At 34.7% G+C, this 12225-nt stretch overlaps 1 pseudogene; it reads right to left on the bottom strand.

The window, feature by feature from the left end:
• Positions 1 to 6509: 6509 nt before the first annotated feature.
• Positions 6510 to 7081, bottom strand: LOC148046211 (olfactory receptor 14A2-like; annotated as a pseudogene).
• Positions 7082 to 12225: the final 5144 nt, after the last annotated feature.

Raw genomic sequence — 12225 nt, 5'->3', positions numbered from 1 at the left:
CCAAATAACCAATCAATATTATGTGTTATGCATGCTGTCAGGCATGCAATTATATTCCTTTTAGAATTTTGGCCTGCCACACTTTCTCTTATTTCATTATGCTGTTACTTTAGTATAGTTGATGGGAGGGGGAATAGACAGGAGTGAGATTGTGGAATGTATTGTTTTCATTCTTTACTAGAAGCCAAGGTCATCCTTTGTCTCCGCACCAGTACACCTGACGGAAGAAGCTGTGTGTGGATGCCAGCGTGGAAGAAGAAGATTGGACCATGTGATGGATTGTGGGTGTGGGGACAAGATCATGAACTTTTAACTGGGTGGAATTCCGATGTCATTTTCAGTATTGGGATTCCATAGCATAATGCCAACATCTTATTAAATTGGAATTTTAAGGATAGCTCTGCCTTAAACTCTGATTTAATTCTGCATGATATTTGGAACGCTGACACATGCATTGTTAGGGGAAGGGAAAAGGATTGCATGCTACCATCCCTTGACTATAAAAATTGCTGTAAGATTCTAATCTTGGCCCTTAGTTAAATTTTTAAACAGGGTACTTATATCTTGGTACCAAAATAAAAATATAATTCTGTATCACACTTCTGTCCAGTGACTTATTGGCTTTGACACCAAGCAGGAGCCTAGGTTTGTGGACAACACATTAGTCAAGAATCATAAGGTACAACATTTAATGATTGTCTAAAATAAAAAATAAATACATTGTACCATCCAAACTTAAGCAGCACAGTTATCAGGCCAGGTTCCACTTCTATATTAAGTTTATTATCTAAAGATTAAAATAAACCAGCAATGAAATAAACTTGGATGTCAGACTACATTGCTGTATTTCAAATGACCATAATGCACACCTAGATTTATCCCCTTTAAAAAAAACATAAATAGTTTAAACTAAATAGCTTAAGCAAAGTAAAAAATAGCAATTAAAAAGTTTCCTTGGAAAATTCACAACTTTTTATGTGTTAGGTAAAACAATAGACTTTGAGTAAACTTTCAGAATATGGGTTATAATTATACAGAACACAGATAATCCTTGACTTACATCTATTGATTTAGTGACCATTTAAAGTAACAACGGCACTGAAAAAAAGTGTCTTTCAATCATTTCTTACATTTACAACCATTGTAGCATTCCCACACTCATATGGTGAATATTCAAGTGCATATTTGCCCAATACTTCTTTGTATTACAAATATAAATATTTATAATTTATGGTTTTCACCTTAAAAATATTATGATACTGGAAAAAAGAAGGGTTTATAATGAGAATGACAATGAGTACCTTTTAAAAAACAACAAATTATTGATCATTGGAGGTTTCCTTAGGAAAGGCAAGATTGGAGACAGGATGAAAAAAAATGATATTCACACATAGTAGAGAAATAAAAGGTAATATTAGTGTGGGTGCATATAATTATGTTATATATAGTTATTACAAGTTATATTTAATAGTATTATTAGAATTTTAAACTATATGAAAATTATAATTACATACATTTCAGTTTAGTATAAGCTGTTTCTGATAGCTAGGTCTTTCCAAAGCACTTATAGTAAGCATATCAAAAATACAGGCAGAACAAAAAGCTGTTAGACCCACGTTACACCTGTCCTCCGCAAGTTGCAGTGTCTACCAATTGGTCTCCGGACACAATTCAAGGTGTTGGTTATCACCTTTAAAGCCCTACATGATTTAGGGCCAGAGTACTTTCAAGACCGCCTGCTGCCACATACCCCCAGCGGCCAGTAAGATCCCACAGATTGGGCCTCCTTCAGATGCCGTCAGCCAGACAGTGTTGGCTGGTGGGCCCTTGGAGAAGAGCCTTCTCTGTGGCTGCTCCGACTCTCTGGAACCAGCTACCCCTGGAGATCCGGACCATACTCACTCTCATGGCCTTCAGGATAGCTGTAAAAACTTGGCTGTTCTGGCAGGCCTGGGGCTGTTGACCTCACTGTTGAGGTCCAGCCCCGATTAGAATGAATGTATGAGGGTGTTGCTGTTTTTAAACTGTTTCTTTCGTTATGTCTTTCGTTATGTGTTTTTTCTCTTTATTTTTGTAAGCCGCCCGCAGAATTGGGTGGCATATAAATGTGTCTAATAAATAAATAAATAAATAAATAATAAATGATTGTTTTTCTATTTCTTTTTCTTCTCATCATATTTATTCCTTCTCACTGTCATGTCTTATGACAGATACATTGTCATCTGTCACCCCTTGCACTTTGCATCCATAATGAAGTGGTCTACTTGCCTACAAATGGCTGGTGGGGCATGGCTGGTTGGATTTCTGCATGCAGCTCTATACACACGGAATATTTTTTCAATGCCTTTCAGCTCCAACATCATCAATCAGTACTTTTGTGAAGTTCCACAGTTAATGAAGCTTTTTTTGTCCTGGTTCTTATCTGAATGAAACCTGGGTTCTTGTCTTTAGTTCATGCTTAGAAGTGGGCTGTCTCTCATTCATCATCTTGACCTATGTGCAGATTTTTACCACTGTGCTGAAAATGCCCTCAATTGAAAGAAGGGAAAAGGCCTTCTGCACTTGCATCCCTCACCTTATTGTTGTTTCTCTATTAGTTAGCAATTCTATCTTTGTTCACCTGATATTGCCAACTAATTCTTCATCTGAAATGAACCAAGTATTTACTGCACTATATACTGTTGTGCCTTCACTAATGAATCCAATAATCTACAGCATGAGGAATAAAGATATCAAAATTGCCTTTTGGAAGTTGTTGCGTTGGTGATTATTTGGCAAACAATGATAATTTCCTTTTGCTATATCAATTTGTTCCTTACCTTAATTTTTTAAAGTCAGGTTATTAGAAATTCCAATCAGATTAGGATAGCTGACTAGACATGTTCCATCAAATGTATATTGTTTGTTAACGTTATACATTTTGATCGGGTGCCTTTGTCAAATGTTTTATAATATTGGGCCTCTTACCATCACAAATTCTGTTGAGATCTTGAAATGTGGTAAATAAATTGTTTTGATTGGTGATAGTTTACTATAACATCCTGAAAACATTGTGGTACTATAATTAGGAACTAAAAATATGAATGATTATATTTAAGGACAATGGCACATAGGGTAATCAACAAAAGCAGACAGACCTGATAAATCATAAAAAACCATATTACTATTGCTTTGATTAAGTCCTGAACTATCTATGAAGAATTTGTGGTTCTGATAATATTACTACTGGTATATGATTTCTACTATATCTCAGCCCTTTATCACACTGACATAACTGGCACTAACCCACTGGCAGCCTATTTTTAGCACCAAGGAGTATCTTTGTATAAATAAGAATTGTTTTTGAAATCTGCATTTCTGGCTAGCTTAATAATAATAAGTTTTATTTTTTAAATTTATTTTATTTCTTTTGTCAAGTGTGTATAAGATAATAGATACAAATATATACAAGACTATGAATACATGAAATAGATATGAATAAATGGAGTTGTTAGGGCAAGGATGGTAGGCACGTTGGTGTGCTTATGCATGCTCCCTACAGACTTCTGGGGGTGATGGTGAGTGAGGTCAACAGTAAGTCTAAGGTTAAAGTTGTAGGGTTTGGAGAAGAAATCAATGAGTCAAGAATCCAGCCAAATTTAGTCTGGAGCTTAAAGGCTACATAGAATGGACTTTGTAATATTTGCAATGTGGGTTTTGTAGTATTGTTGTACTGGCTAACTAACTAGTTTTTTCTTCTATTTTAATCTGTCTTATTTCTTTACCCCCCTATTTTTTAAAAAATATGTTATTAGTTGACCATAAGACTAACCTAATAAAAAGAACTTAAAAAGCCTTTCTCTTAGTAACCACAGTTCTTAAAACATTATAAATAAAATACTTTTGTTTCTAACGGTTCCAAAGTCTCCACAAAGCATTTGACCCCAGCACTGGGATAGTGCTGAGAATGTATCTTAGGTTTTTCCCTTGCAAATGTTTCTTTTACTTTTGTTCAGAATATAATGCTCTTTCCATATTATTGAATGTCTAATTTTTCATCATGTGACTGGACATGACTTTTTCCTAAGTCAATCAACTTTTACTTTGAAGTTCCTTTGTTATACAAACTATAAAAATAAATGCAAGTCTTTGTTCTGAGTTCCTTCCTCAAAATTGAATTTGAAACATTTAAATAAACCATAACTTAAATGATTTTGTTTGTTACCTAATTGGCATCTAGCATACTGAGGCATATACCTAGAAGACATATTTGGACATCAGAGCAGGTCACATGATTGCCAATCAGTGTATCAGTAAAAAAAAATGGGTTTCATTAACATGGAAAATATGGATAGAAAATGACCTGTTATTGAATTTGCTTTTTATAAAGAACCAGATGGAATCAAGATTGGAAGAATGCCCTGCTTGTTTGCATTTTATATCATCATTAACTTTTGTTTTAATTACTTATACTTTTTTTAGGTCTGTGTGGTGTGTTTTTAGGAAATTATATATTGTGAGCGATTAATCAGCTTTATATATCATGTAATGGCATAACAGTATTTTGACTGCAGTGAAAAAGAAAATGTGATAAATAAAATAAGGAATTAGGTAACTTTTCATCTATTGTCTCTTTCAGGTTTAATTTTCTCACACAGGCATGGTTTATTGAGAGACTATCAATTTTGTTTCTATGTAACAGAGTTAGTAAGGACTGTCAAATAAAGAAAAGTATTTCCTGTGAACTATTTTTTTTAAAAGAGTGTGAAAAATAATTGTCTAAAGCTGGTTCAAAGTTCAAGAATTGGATCAAGATTGTATGCCAGTACAAGGGTCTAAGATTCAAGAGTGAAATACATACATGGAGATCCAGATCCAGAGCCAGACGTTTCCAGCAAAGAAGACAGAGATAACCAAGCCCCTTATGTAGACTGCAGTGAACTTTCACTCTTTGTACTGTTGCTGCAGCCAATTGTCACTGTTTGGAATGTTTATTCTGTTGCTAGGCAAATAATCTAATAGAACCACTATTCTGATCTCCTCCTTATTGAGCCATGACACCTCTTCATGCCCCAATTTAACCAATGGCCAGCTCTCCACTACGTTGCTCCCACAAACTCTCAAAGGCAAAGTAGTCATTTAGTGGCAATCAGCAATAACAGACCTCATTCCAAAACCACAATGACTATTTTTTGTGTCAGCATCAATGGTGTAGAGTAGATATAATATATATAAGGAAGAGTGTTGGAATGATGAAAATCCAAATAGGGTAACCTGAGGTAATCAGGCATCTTATTTTAATCTTTCTCAGAGCTGTCACCAGGTCTGGCTAGAAAAGATACATATTATCCATTTGCCAACCTAGCTGGGACACAGCAATGATATCAAGACCAGAGTGGTGCTTAAATGGAACAAACTGTTCAGAAATAAATTTAAAAACTGCATTTTTCAAGTATAAGATGCACCAGAGTATAAGACGCACCAAGGTTTTGAAGAGGCAAATGTTTTAAACAAGTTTTTGCACTCTGCAAACCTCCCCAAAACGGCCCATTTTGTGTGAAAACGGGCCCTTCACCCCCAAAAGGCATGAATAGCCTTTAGGGGGCTTGCATAGTACACCTGGAGGTGAGGGCACCAAAAACAAGCAAAAAATGGGGCCATTGTTTGCAAAAATGGGCCCATTTTTGTAAAAAAAATTGCATGCATAGCCTTTAGGAGGCTTAAAAGTACTCCTGGAGCCTGGGGGTGGGGAGCAAAATTGAGCAAAAACCAGCTCATTTCCACTCATTTCAACCTTCCCCAGCCCCCATGAGCTCTCTGAAAAACTCCTAGAAGCTATGCACGGCCATTTTGGTGAAGTGGGTGGGGTTTCTAGAGGCAAAAAATGCTATATTCAGTGTATAAGACTCACCTAGGTTTTCAGCCTCTTTTTTGAGGGAAAAAGGTGCATCTTATACTCTGAAAAATATAGTACATTACTCTTTATTTTAAGTTTTGCAGAAATGTTAACAACACCTATATCAGAACTAAACTGGGCCAAATTAATGTTATTAAAGGAAGCTTAGACAGGTCAACACACCCATGTGCCCCTTTAAACTAATCCTTTCTATAGTATACAGTAAATATATATTTCAATGGTAAAATAATTAATTGGACATATCTTTCATATTCCTCTCCTGACTTCTGCTTAATTGAAATAGCAATGACTCAGTATGGAATTGTAATTTACCACCTCCTCCACTGCTGACCTGGACAATTAATCTGAAAGGACATGATAAGCTCTATCTCAGGGCTGTCAAACTCCCAGTCTGTGAGCCAGATGCATCACATGCTGATCACACCCAATTTAGTGAAGAGGAAAAAAAGTCCCGATATATCACATGACGCTACTGTGGCAAGGTGAGTTGACACCCCTGTTCTATCTGTATCTCAGATGAGTTTCACTTTGCAATTGCTTTTTCTTCCTGATAAAGTTGAAGGCAAATGACGCAGATGGTTCAATGCAGAAGAATTCAATAAAAAAGAAAATTTCAGACTCTCCACAGTTTAGACAAGACAGATTTGATTTCCTCATTTCTCATGCTATAGATGATTGAATTGAATAGTGGTGGAAGTAAGGAATATGGTATGGTGAATATTAAATCTAAGTAATTTGGGATGTTAGAAGGAGATCTTAGGTATGCCAAGCATGAAGTTACTAAAAAAATACAAACAATTATAAGATGGGGGAAGACAAGTGGAAAGAGCCTTCTGTCTTCCTTTCACAGAAGGGATTCTGAATGCTGCTTTGAACATCATGATATAGGAGACATTAATAAAAGTAGAGCAATCAAATCCTGCAATGATACTAATAATCAAGAATCCAAATTCAACTAGATTGAAACCAAAGCAAGATAGCTTTAACAAGTATGGAAGTTCACAGAAAAAAATGGTTGATAACATTAGAACAGAAAGGGGTGGAAAAAGTTCCAGTGGTGTGCAACATTCCATAGAGAAGACTTGTAACCCCCATCAGAACCATTATTTTAGTGCAGACTTTCCAATTCATTACTATCTCATAATGCAGTGAATGACAAATAGCTACATACTGATCATATGCCATGATTGTCAGGAGGGAGAAATCAAAAGCTTCAAGGGAGAAAAAGAAAAAGATTTGAGCAACACAGCCAATGAGAGAATTATCATGGATTTGGGAACAATGACTGAAACAATACCCATCCTGCATAACCAAGTTCATGAGAAAGAAGTACATGGGGCTGTGCAGGCGATGGTCAAAATCCACTGCAATGATGATGAGAAGATTAGCTATTGCTGTTGCCAAGTATAATATGAAGAATAAGAAGAAATGTAGGAGTCGCAGATCACATTGTTTTGAGAATTCTATGCATAGAAAATAGGACACAGTGGTTTGATTCTCCATGTTTTTAAATTATGACATAACTGTAAGGAAGCACATGTAAAAAATAATATTAGAGAAAAATATATGTGTGTGCAAAATCATCTCTTCCATTCTTAAATATCTTTTCGATTCTTGGTGGCCACTCATATATTTCTCACACTTTATTATTTTATTTTATTGCAGTATAAAATGTGCTGCCTTAATGATGAGTTTAAAAGGGAAATTCTTTGCCAAACTATCCATTGATAAGTGTTGGACTAGATATAAGCTTTCTGTAATTTTTTCATAGGCATGATTCATAATTCTGTCTATTTTCCTAAAGAAATTAAAATCTTTCTATCAAATATACCTAAATAATTTTCACCTATTTTTAATTAAAAATTAGATGGAAACATAATATGTTAGCCATGACTTTTTAAGGATCACTTAAACATCCTTGAACATTTATCAATAATTCAAACATTTATCAACTCAAACATTTATCAACAACTAAACAACTATAACTTTTTGAAACATTTTTAATATATAGGCTTGTACCATTTCCCCTCCCCTTACAGGCCTTAGGAGAGCCATGGTGAAATCTTCTTATCTTTGGCTGATCCATGGAACTGCTAGAAGTAAACAAAGTAATAGCCAAAAGCCAACATGGGTTTGTCAAAAACAGATCATGCCAGACTAATATTTTTGCATTCTTCAACAAAGTGACAAAATTACTGGACCAGAGGAATGCCATCGATATAATTTACTTGGACTTCAGCAAGGCTTTGATAAAGTGTCTACATAACCTACTACTAGATAAAATAGAAAAATGTGGGTTAGACAGCATCACCACTAGATGGATTCATAACTGACTGACCAACCACACTCAACATGTAGTCCTGAATGGAACTGCATCTACATGAAGGAGGTATGCAGTGGAGTACCCCAAGGCTCTGTTTTAGGCCCAGTACTCTTCAACATCTTCATCAATGATCTGGATGAGGGGATAAATGGGGAACTCATCAAATTTGCAGATGACACCAAGATGTCAGGAATAGCCAACACTCCAGAAGATAGGCTAAAGATACAGATGGATCTTGACAAACTTGAACATTGGGCACTATCTAACAAAATGAAATTCAGTGGTGAAAAAAGAGTGTGGTTCTACATTTAGGCAAGAAAAATGAAATGCACAGTTCAGTATAAGTGGTACCTTGCTCAATAGTAGTAACTGTGAGAGGGATCTTGGAATCCTAGTGAACAACCATTTAAATATGAACCAGAAGTGTGCAGTAGCTGCCAAAAAAGCCAACACAGTTCTAGGCTGCATAAACAGAGGGATAGAATTAAGATCACGTGAAGTGTTAATACCAATTTATAATGCCTTGGTAAGGCAAAACTTGGAATACTCCATTCAGTTTTGGTCGCCACAATGTAAAAAAGATGTGGAGACTCTAGAAAGAGTGCAAAGAAGAGCAACAAAGATGGTTAGGGGACTGGAGACTAAAACATATATACGGTTGCAGGAACTGGGTATGTCTAGTTTAATGAAAAGAAGGACTAGGGGAGACATCATAGCAGTGTTACAATATCTCAGGGATTGCCACAAAGAAGAATGAGTCAAACCATTCTCCATAGCACTTGAGGACAGAACAAGAAGCAATGAGTAGAAACCAATCGAGGAGATAAGCAACTTAGAACTGAGGAGAAATTTCCTGACAGTTAGAACAATTAATCAGTGGACAGCTTGTCTCCAGAAGTTGTGAATGCCCCAACACTGGAAGTCTTTAAGAAGATGTTGGATAGCCATTTGTCTGAAATGGTATAGAATTTCCTGCCTATGTAAGGGGTTGGACTAGAAGACCTCCAAGGCCCCTTCCAACTCTGCTATTGAATTGCTTGCCACTTTGCCAGGGAGGCATAATTTCTTTATTAAATTTCTCATTGCCTTCAACAATGACACTGCTTCTAAGTACTGCCTTCACTGAAAATTCTCTTAAAAATACAGGGAGACATTCAGAGATGTTTCTGTCTTAAAAATATCCCATCTTGAACTATATAGCACGAACATCAAGAGGATTTACAACATTTTGCATTCTGTCCGCAAAATGGTTTATAACATTTGTCAAATTTCAGATCCATGGAAGGCATACTGTGGATAGCCTACCTTGGGTGAAAATATTTTGTCCTATAGTGCACAGTATTGCTGTTTGAGATTACAGGAATGAGAATTTTAGTGGTATATAATGAAGAAACAATTTCAGAAATGCCATCAAACTTTGTCCCTTAAGTGCAGATGAATGTAAAAATAATGCCAGTGATATTAATTCACCTATTAGAGGGAGTTCTTTCATTAGTTTTTACATTTTTACAATGGATAAATATGTTTTTATTTTCCAGTATTAGCAGGAGGGAGAGAGAAGATTATTTTAAAAAGACATTTGTTTTATTTTTTAGGATGTGTATAAATCCCATCCAATCCCACAAATATTCTTATTATTTTGATTTGTCATATTTCTTAATTCATCGATACTTCTGAAAATAATCTTCCTTTATTTTCTTTTTTCCACTTAAATAACATATTAAAGTACGGTGTTATCTTATAATTTCTTTTAAATTCTTCCAATGTTAGCATTACAGAATTGAGTCTAACAGATAGATGAGTCATACAGATTTAACTAAATGACAATTTGCAGAACACAGGATATATCTTTTCTATTAAATTTTCAGTCTATATTTCAGTTGCTGCTTTCCTTCTCAGAATTTTTCTCTCCTGCTGCATACACCTTTGACGTGGAAGCATGGATGAAGTGTTGGATAAAACATTTCCAACTTTTGTTGCATGCAGATATGCAGAATATCATCAGTATGAAAGGTTGAATGTATATTTAGTAAACATGTCCCTCAAGAATTAATTATATAGCAAAGGACCACACTGTCAAAATTATACAAAATGTTAACAATATCATTAATGTAATTAGCAAGTAGTAGATTGCACTATCCATGTTCAGATATGAATTAAGTGAGAAGATGTGCATGAAGCATGTTCTAGAGTAGCAAATTTTGTCAATGCACATAAGTTGAATATAAAATTTTATAAATGAAACCTCTGAACAAGTAGCATAATCCAAAACTCTGCTTGCCTTCTCTTAGATCTTGAAGCAGTATAAAAGGTTTCTTTCACTCTAAGACTTGACTCAGGTGGGTTCATGAACTGCTAGCTCAGCTGGGCTAATAATGAAACCTTTACATGGAGATCACAAAGTACCCTTTGTGATGTCATGCTGATGCTATCTACCTGACTATGAAAAATATCTAATGACATTTTATCCCATGTCAATTGCCTGAAGATAAAATGCAGCCATGGTAACTTTAGGTTGTTGCTACCTAACTGAAGAAGAAAGACTTTGCAGAATAAGATCATAAACCTCACTCTCATTTATTAAATGAGAGTTATTAAATATGCCTAAATTTTTGTTTATTCTTTTACTAAACTTATGAACATTTGATTATGTATATTTACATTATGTATATTTATGCTTTCATATTTATATAAGTTCTGACCTGTGATTTTTTTAAAAAAGATTTTTATTAACCAACATGTAAAATACACACAAACAAAATTTAGACGTACACCACATTTACACAATATAATATGAACAGGAACTTCCTGTTCTTTATAATAGCAATTATCAATACCGCTCACCTTATATTATTTCCCCTTCTATTGTATTTCATTTGGGTTTCACCATTCTTAACCCTCTTATTTTACTCATAACTATTATTTTTGAGTTTTGTTATATTCCTTCATTGATTTATGTTTCTTTCCTCCATCCACCTATACCATTTATCCCATATCTGGTAGAATTCTGATTCTTCTTTTCCCTGGTAGAGTCTATAACTTTTCTTATTATTTCATCTTCGTTTGGAATTAATTTGTTTTTCCATTTCTGGGCAAAGGCAATCCTTGCCGCCGTAATTATATGTAGTATTAAATACTGGATTTATTTTTTGTATTTCACAGACATTATTCCTAATAAAAAAATGTCAGGTTTCCATTCTATTTTAACCCCTGTTATTGCCTCCAGCCAATTTTTGATCCTTTTCCAAAAATTTTTAGCCTCCTCACAGGTCCACCATAAATGGTAATATGTTCCGTGTATTGATTCACATTTCCAACATTTTGGGGAGGTATTTGTTAAGATTTTAGCTAACCTTGTTGGTGCCAGGTGCCATTTGTAAAACATTAGGTACTGATTTTCCTTGTATGCAACTGATAGTGTCATTTTTAAGTTTGTTCCCCAAAAATTTTCCCATTTGTCTAATTCAATATTATAGCCAAAGTTCTGCGCCCATTTTATCATTTGTTCTTTCACAATTTCCTCTTCCATTTTATACTTCAGGAGGAATTTATATATTCTCTCTATCATCTTTCTATCTGAGCTTTGAATAATTTTATCCAATTTGTGTGGTTCTGTTTCAATGTCATGTAATTTAGTATCTTTATTGTATTTAATTTTGATTTGGAGGTAAGTTAGCCAGTCAACTTTCATGTTCTGATCTGCCAATTCTTCAATTGTTTTTAAATTTCCCTGTCTATCAATTAAGTCTCTGTATCTTAGCATTTTGAACAAATCTATAAAATTTGGGTGAGTCGTCTTTTCTGTTGGTGATAGCCAATTCGGGATTTTCACATAATGGATTTTTTTTTATTTTGAGCCATTTTTGCAATAACGCTCTTCTGATTAAATGATTTTGAAAGTATTTGTGCGTTTTATTTTTATCATCCCATAGGAATATATGCCAGCCTGCTTGCAGATCATGGCCTTCTAAGGTCAAAATTCTTTTATTCTTTAGCTCTATCCAAT

This window comes from Thamnophis sirtalis, unplaced genomic scaffold (genome assembly GCF_051295495.1).
Source record: "Thamnophis sirtalis isolate CommonGarterSnake01/CBP01778 unplaced genomic scaffold, rThaSir2_p1.2 scaffold_4, whole genome shotgun sequence".
Lineage (NCBI taxonomy): Eukaryota > Metazoa > Chordata > Lepidosauria > Squamata > Natricidae > Thamnophis > Thamnophis sirtalis.
The sequence above is the reverse complement of the archived record's forward strand: the minus strand, read 5'-3'. Positions and strand labels throughout refer to the sequence as shown.